General features: G+C 41.1%; 1 protein-coding gene across 6 annotated transcripts in view; it reads left to right on the forward strand.

Moving 5' to 3' along the window:
• The window catches only part of CDC42SE2 (CDC42 small effector 2), a 136,178-nt gene that overhangs the window by 15,745 nt on the left and 95,741 nt on the right, over positions 1-24,692 (forward strand). For 3 of the 6 annotated variants that reach the window (XR_003119818.1, XM_025387724.1, XM_025387725.1), the window contains exon 1: positions 2,785-2,961. The exons of 1 other annotated variant lie outside the window; for it this stretch is intronic. The gene's annotated coding sequence lies outside the window, so the exon portion shown is untranslated. Of the gene's footprint in view, positions 1-2,784; positions 2,962-24,692 lie in introns of those variants that run through there. 2 more of the 6 variants (XM_025387728.1, XM_025387726.1) reach the window with 2 other exon arrangements.

Consider the following 24,692-nt stretch of genomic DNA (forward strand, 5'->3'; position numbering starts at 1 on the left):
GCAGGAGACTGGCGTGAACCCGGGAGGCAAAGCTTAGTGAGCCCAGATCGCGCCACTGCACTCCAGCCTGTGCGACAGAGCAAGACTCTGTCTCAAAAGAAAAAAGAAAAAAAAGAAAAATTTTATTTAGTATTACTGTAATTACAAACTACAGATTAACATTGATGAAATACATTGTCAATGTTTTTATAAACAAAAGTCTTTAATTTTATTAAAAAAGTCAAATTGTTATGTAATCTGTAGCTTTAAATTGTTTTAAATCATAAAGGATAAATTAAATGTATAAAGAGACTTCTATGAATATAACATTGAGCAAATAATTATGCACACATACTCTACAAAAAGTATCATCCAGGCCAGACGCCGTGGCTCACGCCTGTGAGCACTTTGTGAGGCGAGGAGGGCGGATTGTGTGAGCCTGGGAGTTTCAGACCAGCCTGGGCAACATAGTGAGACCCTGTCTACCAAAAATACAAAAATTAGCCAGGTGTGGTAGTGTGCGTTTGTAGTCCTAGCTCCTTGGGAGGCTGAGGTGGGAGGATCACTTGAGCCCAGAAGACAGAGATCGCAGAGAGCTGAAATTGCACAGATTAGGCCACTGCACTCCAGCCTGGGTGACAGAGTGAGACCCTGTCCCAAAAAAAAAAAAAGTGTCAATTCAACTGAATGGCATTGTGTACTTGACTTTTTTTTTTTTTTACTGATGAGAAGGGTGTATGAATAGCTATAGCAACTGAAATTATATCGTGCTATTCAATCACGTAATGTTCTGTTACAAAATATGAAAAATCTGAAAATAAATGTTTACATAATGAATACTACCCTTTATAGGTAAATGATAGAAAATTTACTATTTTTCATGGCTGAGGAAGGCATTCACACAAGGTTACTACATTTGTAATTCAAAGGGAGGCTTGTAAGCACATATATCAAGTTCAGGAATTTTCTGGGTTTTTTTTTGTTCTAGGAAATTTTTAGAATTAATAGTCTTTATGTAACCTTCCTATACTCTATCATGTTATTCTCATTCAATGAAATAGGATTGTAGTGTATCATTGGTCAAAAAACTGCATTAAATGTCAAGTAAATGGTTATCACTGTACTCAGAGAAACTGGAAAATCAAAATGCTTATGGTATGATGTAGATAAAGATCTTATGGTTAACTGAAACAGAAACCAAGAGAAAATTTAAAATTAAAAAAATTGGTCATTTTTTGTTGCTTTAGTTTTTTTAATCTCAGGGAATTTTAAAATTTTTCATTTATTCTAGGCACTTGGGATACATCAGTTGAACAAAACAGACAAAAATCCCAGCTTCTACTAGAGAAGGCAGACACTAAAAGCTAAACATATCAAATAAATACAGTCATACCTCAGTATCCGAGGGGGACTGGTTCTAGGACCCCCACCAATATCAAAATCCTCTCAGGTCTATGATATAAAATGATATGGTATTTGCACATAACCCACATATATCCTCCTGTATACTTTATCTCCAGATTACTTATAATACAATGTAAGTACTATGTAAATAGCTGTTATATTATATTGGTTTTTTTTTTTTGTATTTTTAAATTGTTGTATTTTTTTCCCCAAATATTTTCCATCTGTGGTTGGTTGAATCCAGGAACGCAGAACCCATGGATACGGAGGGCTGACTGTGAATTACAAAGATTGTTACAAGGTGGGAAGTGTCATGGGAAGAAAGGAAAAATAGCAAGGTAGGAAAGATTGAGAATTTTTTTTTTGGAAACAGGTGTCACTCCGTCCAGCCCAAGCTGGAGTGCAGTGACCTGATGATGGCTCACTGTAACCTAACTCCTGGCCTCAGCCTCCAGAGTACTTGGGACTATAGGCATACGCCACTACACCAGGCTATTTTTTTGTGTGTGTGTAGAGACAGGGTGTCACTATGTTGCCCAGTCTGTTCTATTTTGAAGGTACAACCAACAAGCTTTCTTCACAGATTGAAAGTGAAAATGAGAGTATGAGAGGAGTTATGGATGATATAAAGTTTTTGACCTGAGCAACTAGAAATCCTCGCCATCAACCTAGAATGGGGAAGACCATACACTATTATATTCAAAGTAGTACAGGTTTGAGAGCTTACTTCAGTGGCATTACGCTCTTTCTCTATCCTTTTGACCTCACGATAAAGTTTTGTAGGTATTTTGGTGGACTGCTGGCTGCTAGATAGGAAACTCATGTTTCTGATTTCTGAGATATGTAAAATACACACCCAAAGGAATCACAGAAGTCCAGTACATGTGTAATTTTCACGCATTTCAAATGCCAGGTAGATGATCTCGGCCTTAACCCAGTTAATGATGGATTGAACAATTCTGACTTTTACATGAAAAAGCAGTGGTCAGAGGATGGGCTCTCAACTGCCACTGAGAGACCCCTCGTCCCAAACCGCTCAGCACCCACCCACCCTCGCATGGGCGCGTCCACCGCCCCACAATGTGAGCAGACGTCGCTCCTCCGTAAGGCTGTCCGCTGCCCGGGCTGGGGTGGGAAAGGGCTCCCGCAAGCTCCCGCCCAGGTTTGGTCGCCATCTTTCGGAGTGTCCTTTCCCGCGAGTGCTGCAGCCCCGGATCTCAGGCGTCCGTTAGTTACAGAGGCCAATTCCTAACCCCCGCGGCTCGAATCCCGGGGGTCCCGCCGCCTGCCTGCCGACCCTCCCATCCCGGAGGTACGGCGGGGGCGGAGCCCGGCCGGGGGCGGGGCCAACATTGCGGCCGCCGCAGCTGCGCAACGGCCCCCGCGCCTCCAGCCCCTCTAGGGACGCGCGCCGCCTCTCGCTCCGCCCAACCCGCGCGCGAGCCTGGGCGGGGAGGGGGAGCAAGGAAGCTGCGAGCGCGCCGGGGAGCGCAGCTGCAGGCGTGGGGGCGGCAGGAGCCGCGGAGCCGGCGCTGAGAGGGGCTGCGGCCGCAGCGGGCGGCAGAGACAAAGGCGACGGTGAGTGCAGTGCCAGCGCCAGTCGCGCGTCGGCCCCTACGCCTCGCCCTCTCGGCCCCTTGGGCGGGGTCCCGAAGCCCCGAACCCTCGTCCCTGAGGGCTCTGGGGTGAGCTCGGCCCGGCCCTGCCAGCAGCGCGCTGCGGGCTGTGGGCTGAGCTTGCGTCTCCATTTCAGGTTTGGGCGAGGTCCTTATACCCTAGGACCCTGCCTTAGGTTTTTTTTCTGTTCCCTCTGAGGAATGGTTACACGCTCAGTTCATAATTCACGGCAGGCGGACGGCTGAGGCAGCCAACTGACCGCCTGATGTAAAATGGAAAGGCAGACCCCCTCCCCCCAACTTTTCAGGTCTGGAAGTCGGGAGGGTGGTGCGAGGGGCGGGCGGGGAGGGCCCGGGGTCTCTAGGTGAGGGTCTCGGGGAGCAAAGACACCTGGCTGCGGAGCCCCGACTCTTCGCCGGAGGCGCCGGATGCGTTCCGTCCGCGGGTCCTGCCGCGGTTCTCCCCGGGCCCCGGGCGTGAAAGCCCCTGGCCACCTCGTCGCGGGAGCTCAGCTACTCTTACAGGTTGTTTTACCCAGTGCTTGCTGCTTTTAAGTTGCGATTTTAGGCAACGGGTGTGGTAGGTAGCGGCTCCTTGATGCCGCATTCACAGCTGAAAAAAACCCCGATCCGCTGACTTCACTCTGTGTAAGAAACAACACTGGGGATTTCTCTTTAGCTTGCAATTACTTTAAATTATAAGCTTTTTAAGGGGAATTTTGAGGGGTGATGTGCAGTTTACAAAATTTAAATGTTTCGTTGAAGGACCTGGCTTATAGTATGTGCTCAGTAAAGTATTTGTTGAATGAATGAATCTTGAAATATCAGACAAAGCTTATCTCACATCTAGTAAAATTCAGGCACATATCCTCTTGATTATGATTAAGGAAATAATGTCGGCAAACAACATGTATTTTTGATATACGTTTGTTTTTAGTTTTTATCCCACATAACATACTGTTGTGAGTCGGTTCTTACTCTCAATACTATGAACACAGAAAATATATATCAAGTGTGGATTTTCTCTTTTGGTTTGAGAGAGGTTGGTATACGTTTTCTGTTTCTTAAAAACAGGCCTTATTTCTAACCTTTAAAAATAATGGAGAAAAAGCGGGAGTGGGACTGTATTTTGACAACCACCTTTCTATTTTATTATGAATAAAGAAGTTTATGTGTTTTTGAGAAGGGACTGTGGTATGGTCTTGCTGCTTTTTGAGCAAAGGAGAACTCTAAATTTGGGGGGGAACTAATGTTGCAGTAATATAATAAAATGTCACCATTTACTCAACAGATATTCATGAAGCACCTGTTTATGGGCTGAGACCTGTGTTGCACACTGTTTCTGGGCACAAGCAAAATCCACAATTATCCTTTTCTTAAACTTGAATGTAAAGTTCTTTCCTTATTATTTATGTCACAAGTGGTGACTGTCTTAAACCCCTGGTGGCTACTTAAGTTGGGAAAGATGGCAGGTGAACTGCAGGAAGTGTAAATTCATAACAGCCTTTAAAGGTTAATAAGTAACTTTGTACAGCTAAAATTATTGGGTTGAGCTTTTATATTGTCACTTTAATAGAATCTATCTACATTTTAAAACGAAGAGGAAGACATTTAATAAACTAGTGTTTTAATTCTCTCCCTTGTCCCTATTAGGAGACTTTGGTACAGTGTATTTATTGAAGGGTAATGTACTTCTGGTCCTATTTTCTGTAAATAATCTTTGTAATAACATTTTCTATTTTAAAAAACCCCCAAAGATAAACAGTGGATTCCTTTTCTATAAGAAATGTTTTAAAATAAAGCTTCATTTCAGGAATTTTATTTTGTCTTTGTGTTCACCATTTACAAATAAATGCAATTTATAAACTTGATAGTGCTGAAAAGGGAAGGATTATTGGTAATAATTTGTGGTTCCATATGTGGACCTATCTTTTAGTATTTCAACTGTGATAAAACTACTAATTAAAAAGGATGAGATTTGTAGTTTTGCATTTATTCTGAACATAAGGTTGCATTGCCTATTTTAATCTATATATGTGTAAAAAGCAGTAATATTGTATTTATTTCAGGAATCCAGACTAATGTGATCCAAAGTCAGTCTTGATCATTATGAAATAATGTAGATATTAATTTTTTTTATAGTTAGCTTTTGTATTTAAGTGGGCTCTTTTGACTGTTAATGCTTATAATACTTATTACATTGTTAAAGATAATGTTTACATTCAAATAGAACTTTCAGATTTTGGACTTACGGGCTACTAGCTGTTTTTTTTTTTTTTTTTGAGATGAAGTCTGGCTCCGTCACCCAGGCTAGGGTGCAGCGGTGCGATCTTGGCTTACTGCAACCTCCACCTTTGGGGCTTGAGCTGTTCTCCTGCCTCAGCCTCCCATGTAGCTAGGATTACAGACATGTGTCACCACGCCCTATTTTTTGTATTTTCAGTAGAGACAGGGTTTCTCTCTGTTGGCCAGGCTGGTCTCGAACTCCTGGTCTCAAGTGATCTGCCCGCCTCAGCCTCCCAAAATGTGCTGTGTTAGCTTTTTATTGTTGTTTCTAGAAATAATAAGGAAAGTAATGCTTAAAATTTAATGATAGAGAATTGTAATACTTTTTCTTTAAATGTATATTTCTCGGAGGAAGAGTTACCTGACAATGTACCACTGATAGTCTGGTGTTGATGACATACCTAATTGTAAATGGTAATAGTGATGATAAAGAACAAGTAAGTAAGGTGTGATGTGTTAAGTGAAAAGTGTTTGGCTTTTTTTTTTTTTTCCTGGATAAGCACATTATCAGAATTCTTGACAATCAGCAGCTGCGTTAAAATATATTTTTCCAAGAAATCAGCACTCATAATTTATTTATTTATTTATTTATTTATTTATTTATTTATTTATTTGAGGCAGAGTCTTGCCCTGTTGCCAGGCTGGAGTGCAGTGGCGCAATCTCGGCTCACTGCAACCTTCGCCTCCCTGGTTCAAGCAATTCTCCTGCCTCAGCCTCCCAAGTAGCTGGGACTACAGGTGTGTGCCACTATGCCTGGCTAATTTTTGTAGTTTTAGTAGAGATGGGGTTTCACCATGTTGTCCATGATGGTCTTGATCGATTGACCTCATGATCTGTCTGCCTCGACCTCCCAAAGTGCTGGGATTACAGGAGTGAGCCACCGCCGCGGCCATAATTTTTTTTTGTGCCTTAAAAATACTAGTGTTTTCAAAGTATTGTTCCTTCCTTGGAGTAGTTCGTAATGTTTTGAGGCTAAATAAATTTCAGGATTATCTTGTGTTATAATTGCTGGAATATTTGAAATGTTGGTGTTTTCTTCATCAGGGTGTATGTGTCTGTTGGGGAGAGGGTAGTTCATTTTTTTGTAAGACCTTTTAGAATGATTTAGAAAGCATTTCTTTTTCCTCAGATGTAATTAATAAAGTGATTAATAATGATACTAACATGGCATATTGCAGCTGTGCTCATATTTGCCTGTGTAGATAGTGAGAGTTTTTATTTAAAAAAGTTTATTTAAATACTTTATAACTAATTTCTCACATTATTTTCTGAGATGGGTTACTGTTACGTTTTCAAGTTCCAGTTGTCTTTTTTAAAATTACGAAAGCGTTTATTTAGATTCCTCATCTGCTTGAAGATGAATCTGGGATATTTTGTTAAGGTTTTATAAGATTTTTTTCAAAATTAAAAATGCAAATTGGTTTTGATCTGCTGCATTGTTCTTATTCTCAATTTTCATGAAAGAAATATTTTAACATTTTATTGAACATTGAATGTTAGTAATATTTTAGTCAGTCTCAGAGGGGGACATTATAGTTTTCCTGTGCCTTCTTGAGAGGAACTTGAGAGAAGCACATGCACGTGCTTACTTTTTTTTTTTTTTCTTTTTTTTTTTTGAGACAGAGTCTTGCTCTGTCTCTCAGACTGGAGTGCAGTGGTGCAATCTCAGCTTACCACAACCTCTGTCTCCTGGGTTCAAGTGATTCTCCTGCCTCAGCCTCCTGAGTAGCTGGGATTACGGGTGTCTGCCACCATGCCTGACTAATTTTTGTATTTTTAGTAAAGACGGGGTTTCTCCATGTTCGTCAGGCTGATCTTGAGCTCTTGACCTCAGGTGATCCACCCACCTCAGCTTCCCAAAGTGCTAGGATTACAGGTGTGAGCCACCGCGCCCGGTCAAGCTTATTCTTAATACTAGCTAGTTAGGTAAGGGCATTTTATTTCTGTTATTTTTCATACTACATGGAAAAACGTGGAATTTAACTTTTTATTTTTATTTTTCGAGACGGAGTTTCACTCTTGTTGCCCAGGGTAGAGTACAAAGGCACGATCTCGGCTCACTGCAACCTCTGCCTCCCTGGTTCAAACGATTCTCCTACCTCAGCCTCCTGAGTAGCTGGGATTACAGGCATACACCATCATGCCTGGCTAATTTTGTATTTTTGGTAGAGATGGCGTTTCTCCATGTTGGTGAGGCTGGTCTCAAACTCCCGACTTCAGGTGATCTACCTGCCTCAGCCTCCCAAAGTGCTGGGATTTGAGGCGTGAGCCACCACGCCCAGGTTGCTTTTTTTTTTTTTTTTAAAAAAAAACAAAACAGAGTCTGTTGCCAGGCTGGAGTGCAGTGGTGTGATCTCGGCTTACTGCAACCTCCGCCTCCTGGGTTCAAGCAGCTGTCCTCCCTCAGCCTCTCGAGTAGCTGGGACTACAGGTGTGTGCCAACATGCCTGGCTAATTTTTGTATTTTTAGTAGAGATAGGGTTTCACCATTTGGCCAGGATGGTCTCGATCTCTTGACCTCGTGATCCGCCCACCTTGGCCTTCCAGAGTGCTGGGATTACAGGCGTGAGCCACAGTGCCAGGCCAGGAATTTAGCTTTTAAATTATTAATTTTATGCATCCTGCCACCTTAGTTCAAAGCTTAAGTATACTTGAATCTTTCTATAATACTAACAAATAATGAGTAGTGCAGGATTTAGCTGAGACTGCTTTGGGCCCCCATCCAAAGGGAGTTCCTGAATAGAAATGCCAAAAAGACTTGGTAATAAGTTGTCTTAATCCTGACGCTGTAAAATACCTGTTAATGTATTTTAGTCAAATAGATTATGGTAAAACATACTCCCTCTTTTTCCTAGAAAGTATTAGGTTAAGATCATATTAAATCTAGGTACCTTTGAAAGTAACTAAATGATGAGCCCTGATGTATCTGTTTTCTTGCTTTGCCCACTTAGAAACTCATGCTGTGATTTCATATGAAATCTGTATGATCGAATTTTTGTATCTTGTACTAAAACATAAAATTATTGACCGGGCATGGTGGCTCATGCCTGTAATCCCAGCACTTTGGGAGGCTGAGGTGGGCAGATCACCTAAGGTCAGGAGTTTGAGACCAGCCTGGCCTCTGAAACCTTGTCTCTACTAAAAATACAAAAATTAGCCGAGCATGGTGGAGCATGCCTGTAATCCCAGCTACTTGGGAGACTGAGGCAGGAGAATCATGGGAACCCGGGAGGCAGAGGCTGCAGTGAGCCGAGATTGCGCCACTGCACTCCTGCCTGGGCAACAGAGCGAGAGTCCATCTCAAAAAAACAAAACAAGCTGGGCGCGGTGGCTCACACCTGTAATCCTAGCACTTTGGGAGGCTGAGGTGGGCGGATCATCTGAGTTCGGGAATTTGAGACCCACCTGGCCAATATAGTGAAACCCCATCTCTACTAAAAATACAAAAGTTAGCCGGGCGCAGTGACTCACACCTGTAATCCCAGGCACTCGGGAGGCTGAGGCAGGGGAATTGCTTGAACCCAGGAGGTAGAGGTTGCAGTGAGCTGAGATGGCGCTACTGCACTCCAGCCTGGGCTTCGGAGCGAGACTATCTCAAAAAAAAAAACAACAAAAAAAACCAAAAACAACTGGCCGGGCTTGGTGGCTCATGCCTGTAATCCCAGCACTTTGGGAGGCCTAGGCGGGTGGATCACGAGGTCAGGAGATTGAGACCATCCTGACTAACACGGTGAAACCCTGTCTCTACTAAAAAGTACAAAAAATTGGCCAGGTGTGGTGGCGGGCGCCTGTATTCCCAGCTATTAGGGAGGCTGAGGCAGGAGAATGGCATGAACCCGGGAGGCGGAGCTTGCAGTGAGCCGAGATCGTGCCTTTGCACTCCAGTCTGGGCAAAAGAGCGAGACTCCATCTCAAAGAAAAATTAAAATAAAAAAATAGAAACAACAGTATAAAATTAATTTTGTTTCATTTGACTTAATAAAACATTCACTTTTTGTTTAGTAAAGCAAAAATGAATTTTGAGTACATTCAACATTGTGTATGTTTTACACCGTATATATAGTGGGAATTTATGGGTATCTGTAGAACTGAAAGGTTTAATGGGTGGACCTTGGTAACGTTTAAGCAAAAAACAACTTTCAGTGTGCCTTCAAAACCCTCCCTGTAGACTAAGTCTTTCTCTGCTTCTAGATGAGCTTTTAGTGTGATCAGATAGCCTTTTAAGTCACTTTTAGGTAACAAAAAGTCCTCTGGCCACTTGTCAGTCTTATTTTAGTCATTAGAAGGTACAGTATAGTAGTGTTCAAACCCTTGTACATTTCAGAACTTCTCTTTGGCTCAAAACTGCTGTGAACCTAGAAGCTTGTTTTGGAAAGGAAGAGTTCTAGTTAGTTGGCTTCTCTTTTTACTTTGCCAGGTCTTCTTCAGTATGGTATTCCTACCACTTCAGGATGCAGCTCAGTGGAGAAAAGATACAGGGGGGAAGTTGGGAAGGTACAGTTTTATTGTGGCTCATCTGATTGTGATCTGGCATTTTTGCCTTCTGAGTTGGCCCAGTGGTGCAAAGCTGACTCTTTCTTCAGGAGTGCTGGAAATGGTTGAGGAGTCTATGTCTAGGACGCCCCAGCTGTAATTCCTGAGATACAGTTCTCCAGCTTCCTTTATCTTGCAGGTCCATTTTGCCCAGGGTGAGATTTTTCTTTAGTCTTGAAGGTAATTCTGTAACATTTTAACCAGAACTGCCTCTGATTTATTGAGGATATTTCATAGACACAATTTCAGTAATTCTACTGGGGTCTCAGCATCCTGTCTTTCCAGCTCCTTCCATAATATACAGTAGACCCTCTGAATCATCAGATTTCACATCTGAGGATTTAGCCAGCCAAGGATAAAAAGTATTTAAAAAGAAAAAACAGTAAGAACAACAAGGTAAAAAGCTACAGTATAACAATTATACGTGGCATTTATATTTGATTAATTATACATAGTCTAGAGATGATTCAAAGTATACGGGTGGATGTGCCTAGGTTATATGCAAATAGCGTGCCATTTTATGTATGTAAGGGACTTCAGCATCCGGGGATTTGGGCCAGGGTGGGGCGGGGTTCCTGGAACCAGTCACCCATGGATACCGAGGGATGGCTGTAAACGTTTCTTCAATAGTACTTCTGTATGTCTGCTATCTGTAATCCATCGCTGCTACCGCCTCTATGCTGTCCCAAGACCACCTCCTTCCACATCCTCGCTTGAGTATTTACCATGCCTTAAATTTGTGGTCCGCTATTATAATTTCTCCTTTTCATACACATTCAGCTCCCTTGCAGCATTCTTCCGTTGTAATTCACCTGGCCAAACCCCCACCCCCACACCCTTCGTATCCAGTTCTCCATCTGTTCTAGCCTATACCTGGGAAGTTGAGCATGCTTTGAGGAAAACACACCCAAGCTGACCCAGCTCTCCCTTTAAATTCATGACCACTGACCTAAGGAGGGCCCTTTGTGCTACTGGTTGTTTTTGTTTCTGTTTTGTTTTGTTTTGTTTTTTGAGATGGAGTCTCACTGTGTCACTCAGGCCGGAGTGCAGTGGCACGATTTCGGCTCACTGCAACTTCTGCCTCCCATGTTCAAGCGATTCTCCTGCCTCAGCCTCCCGAGTAGCTGGGATTACAGGCGCCCATCACCATGCCCAGCTGATTTTTGTATTTTTTTTTTAGTGGAGATGGGGTTTCACCACGTTGGACAGGCTGGTCTCGAACTCTAACTCCTGACCTCAAGTGATCCGCTTGCCTCAGCCTCCCAAAATGCTGAGATTACAGCCGTGAGCCACTGCACCTGGCCTAATCCTTCTGTAATCCTAGTACGTTTCCTGACTGAATCACCACAGATGACTTTTAACGCCTCTCGTCAAACCTCTAGCATCCCTTTTTTCTCTTCATTTTCAGCTCTTGACCTTGTTTCCTGTATATAAAAAATGAAAGCAATCAGAAGAAAACTTTTACATGTCTCCTTGTATCTTTACCCATACTTTGCCTTTCCTACTATTCTGTCATCATGGTCTCCACTCGTGCTCCTTTCTCCTCTTAAGGACATTGCACTGCTTCAGTATTCATCTCATTCTCCTGCATGCTAATGAGCTGCGTCATATCCCCATTTCTACTGGATTATCCCTATCAGCATATAGATATACTGAAATATCTCCCAGATGCCACATCTTCCTTTAGTTACTCCTCTCCAAAAAGGTAAATATTTCTTGTCATCAGTGCTCCCTGTCTTGTTTGGATCCACTACAATCAGCTTTTTTTCTCATTCGTTCTACCATAGCAGCTCTTTTTGAGATTATTAAGTGACTTTGTTGGTGGTAAATTCCCTAGTTCTCAAGCCTAATCTCAGTGGATGTAGAAGCAATAGAGCATTTGATGTGGTTGATAACATTGTGTTTGAAATCTTTCTTCCCTTTGTTTCTGGCATATTACTGCCTATTTTCAGTTTCTTTTGTTGGTTCCTTTTCATTGCCCCAACTTCTGAAAAATGAGACAGTGTTTCAGGGACATATGTTTAGACCTCTTCTATATATTTAGTTTTAGTCTCCTGTGATCTCATTCTGTCTAGCTAGAATTATATACGTATATATATATTTTTTAATTTTTTATCATTTTTTTTTTGAGACAGAGTCTTGCTCTGTTGCCCAGGCTGGAGTGCAATGGCGTGATCTTGGCCCACTGCAACCTCCGCCTCCTGGGTTCAAGTGATTCTCCTGCCTCAGCCTCCCGAGTAGCTGGGAGTACAGGTGCGGGCCATCACGCCCGGCTTATTTTTGTATTTTTAGTAGAGACCATGTTGGCCAGGCTGGTCTCAACTCCTGACCTCAAGTGATCTGCCCAACTCGGCCTCCCAAAGTGCTGGGATTATAGACGTAAGCCACTGTGCCAGCCTTTTTTTTTTTTTTTTTTTAAATAAAAAAAGCTTTTCTTGGCCCAGTACGGTGGCTCATGCCTGTAATCCCAGCACCTTGGGAGGCTCAGGTGGGCGGATCATGAGGTCAGGAGATCGAGACTATCCTGGCTAACATGGTGAAACCGTGTCTCTACTAAAAATACAAAAAAAAAAATTAGCGGGCATGGCGGCAGGCGGTTCTAGTCCCAGCTACTAGGGAAGCTGAGGCAGGACAATGGCTTGAACCCAGGAGGAGGAGCTTGCAGTGAGCCGAGATCGCACCACTGCACTCCAGCCTGGGCGACAGAGACTCTGTCTCAAAAAAAAAAAAAAAAAAAAAAAAATTTTTTTCTGAGGGCCTTCCTCGTCCTCCAGGCTGGAGTGCAGTGACGTGATCTTAGCTCACTGCAGCCTTGACCTCCCGGGCACAGATGATCCTCCTAGCTTAGCCTTCCAAGTAGCTGGGACCACAGGTCTGCGCCACCACATCCGGCCAATTTTTGTATTTTTTGTACAGATGGGTTTTCATCATGTTGCCCAGGCTGGTCTTAGGCTCAAGTGATCCACCTGCCTGGCCCCCGGCTAAGTGCTGGGACTACAGTGTGAGCTACTGCGTCCAGTCTAGAGTTATATATTTCAAACTACAAATGTTATCTTTAGTCTAGATCTATTTCCTAACCTCCAGACTTCTATATATATTTGCCTACTCAGCATTTTTAAGTAGATTTCTAATAGGCATCCCAAATTTAACATCACAACTGAACTCCTTGTCCTCCCTGTTCTCCATCACCCTCCCTCCCCAATAATTGTCCCCATTCCAGTCTTCCTCATCCTATTAAATGCCAACTCCATCTTGTAGTTTCTCTGGCCAAAAACCTAGTAGACATTCTTGACTCTCTTCTTTCTCATACTCCCACATCTGATTCAAATAATTAGCATGAAAACATGTCCCTTATCTATCTTAAAAAGTGCCATAAGAATAAATGTAACCACAATTTCCTCTCTTCATCTGCTGCCACCTCTGTAAGCAACCATAATCTCTTTCCTGTAATATTTTAGTAGTCTCTATCTGCTGCTTCTGCTGTTTTCTGTTCACAAACTAGCTACAAGGGCGATCCTTTGACTTAATGCTTAAGTATTCAAGAAGTCTTGACCCTTCATTGTCTGTACGTCCTGCCTGTCTGATTTGATGTCTTACCAGTTTCTCCTTGGCTTCTTCCACCCTGGCCACATATAGGCCTCCCTGAGGTTTCTTGAACTTGCCAAGCATACTGTTGCTTTAGTGCCCGTAGGAATAGAGCTTTGTTTTATTCACTGCAGAATCCGCAATATTCAGAACAGTGGATGGCACATAATGGTGACTCACATTTCCTGAATGAATGGCTGCTAATCTTGTCACTTATGTCTTTGGTAACAGCTTATGTGAGTGTTTCTATAACTAAAAGTATTTGAACTTCACCTAAAACCATGTAGTCCTGTAAGAATTAAGTAGAAACAAATTTAGATACGAGAGGATGAAGTAAGTTTCAAATCAATTTTTGTGTATGTGAAGTGAAAATACACAGTAAAATGGTAAGGGACAGAGGAGGTAGGAAAGGAAGGAAGAGAGATAAACCAATGGAATAAAGAAAAGGAAAACCTGATTTGATAGTAGGGTGAAAACACCTTAAAAAAACCTATTTTGGGCTTGCCCTATATTTTTTTAAAGTGGTATTTCTTCAATTCTGAGTGTTGGTGAGTTACATGGACTTAGACTCTTCAATTTGGACTATATTATTACCTTTTTTTTTTGAGACTGAGTCTTGCTCTGTCACCCAGGCTAGAGTGCGGTGGTGTGATCTTGGCTCACTGCAAACTCCGTCTCCCGGGTTCAAGCAATTCTTGTGCCTCAGCCTCCCAAGTAGCTGGGATTTCAGGAGTCCACCACCAGGCCTGGCTAATTTTGTATTTTTAGTAGGGACGAGGTTTCGCCACGTTGGCCAGGCTGTTCTCAAACTCCTGACCTCAAGTGATCCGCCCACCTGGGCCTCCCAAAGTGCTGGGATTATAGGTGTGAGCCACTGCGCCTGGCCTTATAACTTTCTTTTTATCAGGGATACAGGCTCAAATGAGATTGGGTGCCAAAACTTCATTGTTTTTCTTTTCTTTTCTTTCTTTTTCTTTTCTTTTTCTTTTTTTTGCGCTAGTTTTTGCTAAACTTCTTTTGTTAAAGAAAAGCAGTTACTTTTACTGAGCTAGCTCGATGGTATCCTGTGCATTTTTTTTTTGAAAGCTCAAATAGAAGTCTCACAGTTTTAGGGAGGGATTATTTTTTAGTGTGCAAAAATTTATTAGTATGCCTGTCCTCTTAGTACTGTAGTGCCTAGTTACTCTCCTTTAAAAAAAAAAAGAACATATATTTATTATATTTCCATGGTAAACTAGCAGCTACAATAACGTATACAACTTTATTGAGTAGTATTTATTAAATGCATATACATATTTGTGCCCCTAAAAATGCTTATACATACTAAAACTGCAGTTTTACTGATAGTTGGGAAATGAAAGTGCAAAAGAAATTAATGATTTGTGAAGTTTTGGTATTTCATTGTATCAAGACAAGGTTTTTTTTTTTTTTTTTCCTGAGCTGTAGATCTCGTTTCCTGTTGGTTGATTAAAAAAAAAATATTGGCCAGGTATGATAGCCCAAGTCTACAGTCCCAGCACTTTGGGAGGCTGAGGTGAGTGGATTGCTTGAGCTCAGGAGTTTGAGACCAGTCTGGGCAACGAGGTGAAACCCCGTCTACCAAAAAAAAAAAAAAGAAAAATTAGCCAGGCCTGTATACCCATAGTCCCAGCTACTCAGGAGACTGAGGTGGGCGGATTGCTTGAGCCTGGAAGGTCAAGGCTGCAGTGAGCCGAGATCTCACCACTGCAGTCTACTCTGGGTGACAGAGTGAGACCCTGTTTAAAAAAAAAAATCTTTTAGATAAATTGTTAAAATAGGTGGCTTAGAAGTTGGTGAATTAAGAGATAGTTTGTGTGCAAGTATAAATTACTCTTTATAAACCAATGTAAACATTTTCCCATTTTTGTATAATATGCAATAATTTATGTCTTTATTGACTTGTGGGACTTTTATGTAGCCACAATGTGTGTGGGTGTGTATATATATCTTTACAGTTTTTGTAATATGCAGATACAATTTAGACTGTCATATAAACATGACCATTATAGTTTTTTTTTTTTTTTTTTGAGATGGAGTCTTACTCTGTCACCCAGGCTGGAATGTAGTGGCGCAATCTTGGTTCACTTCGACCTCTGCCTCCTGGCTTCAAGCAATTCTCCTGCTTCAGCCTCCCTAGTAGCTGGGATTACAGGCGTGCACCATCACGCCCAGCTAAGATTTTTTTTTTTTTTTATATATTTTAGTAGAGGTGGGGTTTCACCATGTTGGCCAGGCTGGTCTCGAACTCCTGACCTCAGATGATCCGTCCACCTCAGCCTCCCAAAATGCTGGGATTACAGGTGTGAGCCACCACACCTGGCGACCATTATAATTTTTTAAAAGTCTGTTTACATACCAAATAAAATCATCATGTTGGATGACATACTAGAAATGTTTCTTTACAATTTTGAAATAATCTATTTTGTAGACTAGGTCATTTTCATTAGAATTTGACCTTGACCTAGTTGAATTCATGTGTTAGCATTTCATACATAACCATCTTGGATTAAGAAGATCCTTATTTCTGAGCTGGTGTGCAGTCCTACCACTCAGTTTATTTCAGCTGTATTCGTAGTTTGATGCCTGCCATCCTACTTTAACTTCATAATGTTCTGTATAGATTATTAAGTAATCAAAATGGTCATATTGAGAAAACTGAATACAGTTCATCGGTGTGACCCCAGTCTTATAAGGGGTCATTAAAATAATACATGACATTATGCCTTCATTTATTCTATTCAGTACATTTATCAAACTACTATGCAAAGTTGTTTCCCAACCCATTCAGAATAAGATATAAACTGTACTCACCCAGAAAATACAAACTCAACAGTCTGTACCTAATTTGGCCCTGACAGCCTCTTATCTCACCTTTGCTCACTATACTCTAGCTAAGTTAGTCTGTTCAGTTTCTCAAATGCCATTCTTGGCCTTGGCTTAGAGCTTTTACACTGGTTGTTTCCTTTGTTTGAAGTGGTGTTTTCCCAGATGTTTTTTAGCCTGGCCCTTTACCTTTCCAATTTCAGCTTAAATATCACCTCCTGCTTCCTCACCACTCAGTTAAAAATAGCTTCTCCCATCACTGTTTTAATTTCTTCATGTCATTTGTCAGTCCTTGAAATTAATGTGTTTTTTAAAATTTATTTTTATGACAGTAGAGACTTCCTTTGTCTTATTTCTTGCTGTCTACAATGCCTGAAACAATACTGGCACCAAAAGGTGTTCAGTAAAAAAAACTGTTGATAGGATAAAGGCAGGTACCAATCTCATCTATTCCCCCCACTTTTTTTTGAAATGGAGTCTTGCTCTGTCGCCCAGGCTGGAGTTCAGTGGCACGATCCAGGCTCACTGCAGCCTCTGCTTCCCGGGTCCTATCAGTTCTTGTATCCCATGTAGCTGGGATTCCAGGCGTGTGCCACCACGCTAGCCAATTTTTTATTTTTAGTGGAGATGGGGTTTCTCCTTGTTGGCTAGGCTGGTTGAGAATGTGATCCACCTGCCTGGGCCTCCCAAAGTGCTGGGATTACAGGTGTGTGCCACTGCACCCTGCCTGTTCTTTCTTGTGAGTGATTTTAGTGTATTAATAATTTAAAATGTTGAAAGCATATTTCTCCTAACCTAGAAAAGAAACTGGATTATTCAGATAAAAGCCTGTTTTAGAAAAGGATGAGAAAATTTAGGAACCGTTGTGATGATCTTTAGATCAGAGTGGTAAATGGAGCCAGTGTTGTGCTGGAGCTGGTTAGCTGATTGTGCCTCTCTCTCCAGCTCCATGTTCAGTGACATCATGTTAGTAGCTTGAAACTGGCCATGGTGGGACATTTACAGAATGGTAGACTGCAGAAGCTACAAATCAGGGGCCCTTTTCTCAAAGAGGTGGTTAAATATTTATCAACAGACCACTGGGAGGGGGATCATATGAAATTGTTGTTTTTATAGACAGAAAAATGCTTGAATATTGGCAGTTTCTTTTCCTCCTTTCCTTTCCTTTCCTTTCCTTTCCTTTCCTTTCCTTTCCTTTCCTTTCCTTTCCTTTCCTTTCTTTCCTCTTTCTTTTCTCTTTCTCTTTCTCCTTCCTTCCTTCCTATCTTCCTTCCTTCCCTTCCTCCCTTCCTTCCACTCCCTTTCTTTCCTTTCTTTCTTTCAACAGAGTCTCGCTCTGTCACCCAGCCTGGAGTGCGGTGGCTCAGTTTTGGCTCACTGCAACCTCTGCCTCCTAGGTTCAAGTGATTCTCCTGCTCAGCCTCCTGAGTAGTTGGGACTACAGGTGTGCACCACCATGCCCAACTAATTTTTGTATTTTTAGTAGAAACATGGTTTCATCATGTTGGCCAGGCTGGTCTTGAACTCCCGACCTCAAATGATCCACATGCCTCAATCTCTCAAAGCGTTGAGATTACAGGCGTAAGCCACCACACCTGTTGAATATTGGCAATTTCTTATGGTTTACTCTAGTAGAATTGCTTGTTTTGGTTTAAAGAAATTTCTTCATGGCGGTCAGTGGAGTTCTATCAGTGCTTTCACCTTCTTTTTCAAAGTTATGTTTTCTTTACATCTGATAATTACTTCTAGATTCATTTAATGCATAAAATGTGCTATTTATGTGTTTGTATATTGTTTAAGTGTATATCTAATAGTTAGTTCATTCCAAAGCAGGCACAAAAGATCTTCAGATTCCTCTGAGAGTGTTCTTGGTTTTGCTGCTGATGCTAAATAAGCCTATTGAAAGGCGTTCCTTTTCTGGTCAAGAAAGCAGAACTGATTCAGTTTGTTATATAGCATTTTCTCAGCCTTCCTCCCCAGCTTTTCAGAATGATTTACATAAATACTCTTGAGTTCAATTTTTTTTTGAAGTTTTTTTTCTGCTTTTACTTACTACGCTTTAAGTGCTTACTTTCTCTGATGATTTACTTTCTGCTACTCTGTGATTTCTTTTATGAATCAATGAAATGGTTTTGTCTTGTTTTCTCAGGTTTTTTCCTGTTACCTTTCTTATGGTCACCTGGACATTCCAACCCATTTTCCACACTCTCCCTCCACCTTCTCCCCCAGTTCTTTAAAGAGACACAAAGTTACAGACACTATTTTCTGATTGGAGAAAATTTATTGTTTAAAAATTGAACTCTGAGACTGGGCACAGTGGTTGGCTCACGCTTGTAATCCCAGCACTTTAGGAGGCTGAGGTGGGCTGATTGCTTGAGTACAGGAGTTCGAGATTAGCCTGGACAACATGGTGAAACCCTATCTCTATAAAAAATACAAAAATTAGCTGGGCATGAGTGTGCTTATGACCCCAGATACTTGGGAGCTGAGGTGGGAGGTCGCCTGAGCCCAGGATGTTAAGGCTGCAGTGAGCTGAGCTCACACCACTGCACTCCATCCTGGGTGACAGAGCAAGACCCTGTCTCAAAAAAAAAGAAAAAAGAAAAAAAAATGAACTTTATTGGTTTGGGGGAGTTTATTGGCACTTTTTGAGCAACAGTTGCTTTTTTTTTTTTTTTTTTTGAGACGGAGTCTCGCTCTGTCGCCCAGGCTGGAGTGCAGTGGCCGGATCTCAGCTCACTGCAAGCTCCGCCTCCCGGGTTCATGCCATTCTCCTGCCTCAGCCTCCAGAGTAGCTGGGACTACAGGCGCCCGCCACCTCGCCCGGCTAGTTTTTTGTATTTTTTAGTAGAGACGGGGTTTCACCGTGTTAGCCAGGATGGTCTCGATCTCCTGACCTTGTGATCCGCCCGTCTCGGCCTCCCAAAGTGCTGGGATTACAGGCTTGAGCCACCGCGCCCGGCAACAGTTGCTTTGTTAATTCTGAATAACTGGATTTGAACTGGTGCTATTGAATTCAAATATGGTGCCTACATTTCTTATCCTTTAACTGAAATTGTTCTCTTTTATGCACACACACAAACTGTATTTAATGTAGAACATCAGAAAGTATATACAAGCTAAGGAAAAAGTTTTAATCCTACCACCCTAAGATTTAATAACTAGTCGGTGATCATGTTTTGATGAATATCCTTCCAGATGCCTCAGTATGGATATATGTTGTTTCACAAAATCTTACATAGACTATTCTATAACATTTCACTTTAGTGAGTATTATCATAAAAGTATTACTTTTTATAACTTCAGTTTGAAAGGGTCATATTGGAAAGTGAAAATTTTGTTTGACAATGATAAAGCTGTAAGTAAAGTTGTGATTAAAAACAATGGTGTTTATAGAGAGTAGAATGTGGTAAGTCAACTGGAGAAAAGAATTACTTCAGCAGTAATTTTTGTCTTAAGAGCCCTCTTACCATTGCACAATAGCCTGATTGTTTTATACTAGCTGATGAAAACCGTACAGGATTGTATGTACAGCAGAATTATTTTAATAATAGTCCTAGGGTAAAATGTGAGCCCATAGATAAGTTTATATTTTTTCATCTGTCCGAGTCCTACTGATCCTTTAATAATAAAATAATTTTGGAAGAAAACTGTGTTTTGTTGAAGGCCTTCATCTATCTGTCATATGACAATTTTATTAGATATTGCTACCCTTTTTATGTGTCAGAATGAGGAGTGAAATAGTTTTTGGAAAAATTTTAGCATGTAAGAATTCTTATGTTAATGTTTCCTTTGATTTTTGTTTTAGGAATGTGAAAAATCCTGTGGAAGAATTGCTCTTATATATTGGTTTATTGTATTCTTTGGAAATCACCAATTCCAAACTTGTCAAGTGGTGGTTTGGGTCGTTAAATAGCAATTTTAAAAGCGAATCAAAGATCCTTTAAGGATTTTTCCTTTATCACAGTGATATCCATTACCTGGGTAGGGTAGACGGTTGATGTCTTGCCTTCATTTTTATTTGTCCTTTCTGTGTTGTATCACTGCTTGCTCACAAGCTCCTCCAGTCTTTTATTCCTCTTACCCCCTTGTGCTACTTCCTGAATGGTGCATATGTTGCTGAAAACATTTCTCATGTGGTAAAGAAGAGTAAAGAACAATGTAGTTGATGTGGCCTTTTCTACTGAGAAATGATGCATTTGTGGTCTACAGAAGAGACTGACAGCCCCTAAAGAAGTGTTTTTTATCTACATCACATGTTTGTGAGTGGATATGCAAGTGCCTCTGTTGGAAGGTAAAGTGAATCTTGAGACAAATTCAAGAAAAGTGTTTATAATTATTTCATACATTTTGCTGTTGAAAAAATAGTATTTAAAAAAAGTTTCATCCTACAGTGAATTTTTAGCCTCCCCTTTTAATATTTATTTTGTGAACAGTGACCTTGTTTTTGTAAACTCTGCTCTGAAGAAGTTTAGAAATTAGTCACACAGTAAGTGGCAGAACAAGTATTCAAAGTCTTGCCTGATTTTCCATAGTCATTTAGCTTGGAAAGCACTGTGAAGTGGCAGAAAGAATATGGACTTTGAAATTTAGACACACCTCAATTTGATCTCTAACTTTGCTACATATTTGCTGCGTGGCAAGTTCTTACCATTGGTGATTTTCATTTTCCTTTTCAGTTAAGTGAGAGCAATACATTTGTTAGGATTAAATGAAGTAATGCACATAAAGCATTTGGCTTGTAGAATAAGATGTTGATAAATGTTTATTTTTCTTTCAACAATACCATATCGTTTTAAAATGTCTTGGGAGCCACTTGGACATTTCACTTAAAAGTTAAGTGCAGTCAGGAAACTAGAAACGTGTAACCCAGGTAGTGATCTTGTAGGGAAATTTTAATTTCCCTGTCTAAGGAGGAAAGTAGTTCTTTGGACTGTTTTAAAAATATTTGACTTCAAGGAAAGTTTTCATGTTAAAAGCTGAAATAGAACTGAGTTGGGATGAGTTAATTATTGCTAACCAAAATTGTAAGAAAGTACATTTCTACATTTCCTGAGAAATTGAAACATTTGTGTTATATACATAGAGAAGTCAGTTTTAAAGGCTAAGAACTGACCATTTGACAAGTTTATGATTAAGATATGGGGAGAAAGTGTTCATTTTTAAAGTAATAAACAATAACAAGTTTCTCTTATCAGATTTAAGGAATGGTGCTGGTTCAGACCTGAGTACAGTGATGACACAGGTACTAAATATGCTGTTGGAGGTAGTATAAATCTGGAACCTGTCTCAAAAGTGCTTTGGCATATGTCAAAGAGTAAAACCTAGTATTTCCACTTCTGAGAGGTTATTCTAAGGAAGTAACCTTTTTTTTGTTTCTTTTTTGGGGGAAGAGGAGGTTATTTTCTTTCATTAATGACACCCTAATTGAGATAATTCACATTTTAAAAATCTTTTATTATTATTATTATTGTTATTGAGATATGGAATCTTGCTCTGTCATTTAGGCTGGAGTGCAGTGGCGCCATTTCTGCTCACTGCAAGCTCTTTGTCTTTCGGGTTCACGCCATTCTCCTGCCTTAGCCTCCCTAGTAGCTGGGACTACAGGCACTCGCTACCACGCCTGGCTAATTTTTTTGTATTTTTAGTAGAAACGGGGTTTCACCATGTTAGCCAGGACGATCTCGATCTCCTTACCTTGTGATCTGCCCGCCTCGGCCTCCCAAAGTGCTGGGATTACAGGTGTGAGCCACCGTGTCCAGCCGTCTTTTTTTTTTTTTTAAGACGGAATTTCCCTCTTGTTGCCCAGGCTGGAGTGCAATGGTACAATCTTGGCTCACCACAACCTCCGCCTCCCGGGTTCAAGTGATTCTCCTGCCTCAGCCTCCCGAGTACATGGGATTACGGGTATGCGCCACCACGCCCGGGCTAATTTTATATGTTTAGTAGAACCAGGGTTTTTCCATGTTGGTCAGGCTGGTCTTGAACCCCTAACCTCAGGTGATCCGCCCGCCTTGGCCTCCCAGAGTGGTGAGATTACAGGCGTGAGACACCGTGCCTGGCCAAAATCACCTTTGTTACATAAGTCAGTGTTGTACAACCATTGCTACTAATTTTATATTTTCATCACCCCAAAACAAAATGAGTAATCATTGCTATTCTTCCCTCCCCACATCCTCTGATAGCCACTTACATATTTTCTCTTTCTAGATTTGCCTCTTTGAACATTTAATATAAGTGGAATCATGCAATATGTGACTTTTTGTGTCTGGCTTTTTTCATTTAGCATAATGTTTCAAGATTTATTCATATAGCATGTATCAGTACATCATTTTTTTTTTTTTTTTTTTTTTTTTTGAGATGGAGTTTTGCTCTTGTTGCCCAGGCTGGAGTGCAGTGGTGTGATCTCGGCTCACTGCAACCTCTGCCTCCCGGGTTCAAATGATTCTCCTGCCTCAGCCTCCTGAGTAGCTGGAATTACAGGCATGTGCCACCATGCCTGGCTAATTTTGTATTTTTAGTAGAGACGGGGTTTCTCCATGTTGGTCAGGCTGGTCTTGAACTCCCAATGTCAGATGATCTGCCCGTCTCGGCCTCCCAAAGTGCTGGGATTACAGGCATGAGCCACTGCACCGGGCCCTTCATTCTCTTTTATGGCTGAATATTATTCCATTGAATGCTTATATAGTGTTTTATTTGTCCATTTATCAGTGAATGGACTTTGGGTTGTTTCCACATTTCAGTTATGAATAATGCTGCTATAAATACGAACATTCATGTTCAAGTTTTTGCATGGGTTTGTCTTAATTTATCTTGGGTATATATACCTAGGAGTAGAATTGCTGGGTTGTATGGTAACTCCGTGTTTAATATTTTTCAAAACTGCTAGTCTGTTTTCTAAAGTGGCTGCACAATTTTACAGTTCTATCAGCAGTGTAGGAAATATGTGGCCTTTTGTAATTGGCTTCTTTCCCTTAGCATAATAATGTTCAAGGTTTATCCATGTTGTAGTATGTATCAGTACTTCATTCCTTTTAATGGCTGAATAATATCCCATTGCATGGATAAAACACATTTATCCTTCAAAAAGCTTTTTATCCAGAAGTATTCAGTGAAGCATTATTTATAATTTTAAAAAATTGAAAATTACCTTAATTTTTAACAAAGAAGGATGGTTAAATTAGGTACATCTGCATGTACCTTTTGTTAGTAATTCATTATGAAGGATTTCAAGGGGAAACAATTGTCAGAGTGCTAAAGTAGGATACAGAATTGTACATGTACGACTGTTAAATATACCTGACTTTGGGGAATGGTGGTTATTGATTTCTTTATTTTTGATTTTCTTGGAGACAGTCTCATCTGTTGCCCAGGGTGGAGTGCAGTGGTGTGATCATACTTGGTGTAACCTCGAATTCCAGGCCTCAAGTGAGCCTTGCACCTCAGCCTCCTGAGTAGCTAGGACTACAGGCACATGTCATCATGCCCAGCTAATTTTTAAACTTTTTTTTTGGTAGAGATAGGGTCTTGCTCTGTTGCCCAGGTTGGTTGTGAACTCCTGAGCTCAAGCAATCCTGTGCCTTAGCCTCCTAAAGCACTGTGATTACAGATGTGAGCTACTGGGCCCAGCCCCCAATTTAAAAATGTTTCTGTATTTTCCACACTTCTTACAATGATCATATACTTCTTTTATAATCAAAGTAAAATAATAGTTTTTTTAAATGACAATAGAGGTTGCCTGTGGTGGTGTGCGCTTTAGTCCCAGCTACATGGGAGGCTGAGGTGAGAGGATTGCTTGAGCCCAAGGACTTGAGTCTAGCCTGGACAACATAATGAGACCCTCTCTCTAAAAAAACCCAGGTCAGGCACAGTGGCTCATGCCTGTAATCCCTGCACTTTGGGAGGACAAGGTGGGAGGATCGCTTGAGCCCTGGAGTTTGAGACCAGCTGGGGCAACATAAAAAAACCCTGTCTCTGAAAAAACAAAAACAAAAACAAAAAAACATTGCCTGGCGAGGTGGTACTACACACCTTTGTCCCAGCAACTCAGGAAGCTGAGACAGGAAGATCTGTTGAGCCTGGAAGGTTGAGGCTGTAGTGAGCTGGGGTTGTGCTCCAGCCTGGGTGACAGAGTGAGACCCTGTTGGGCCCCCCCCAAAAAAATAAAACCCCAAACCGAAAAAACAACAGTAGCTGTGTCTTTGTATGTTACTGATATAAATTTATTCAGCCAAGAAAAGCAGGATCATTCAGTGTAAGGAGTGTTAATATTCTATGTTGATTCATGATTAGCATATATTATAAATAAAATAATTTCTGACTATGGCTAAGAGAACTTTTAATTCTTCCATAGACCTAAACATTTCAATTTATAATAGCAGTGTAGAATAAATCTCGTGTATTTGACTTCTGAAATGAGGGAGAGGAAAAATATAGGCAATGCA

Source organism: Theropithecus gelada, chromosome 6 (genome assembly GCF_003255815.1).
Source record: "Theropithecus gelada isolate Dixy chromosome 6, Tgel_1.0, whole genome shotgun sequence".
NCBI classification, from domain to species: Eukaryota; Metazoa; Chordata; class Mammalia; order Primates; family Cercopithecidae; genus Theropithecus; species Theropithecus gelada.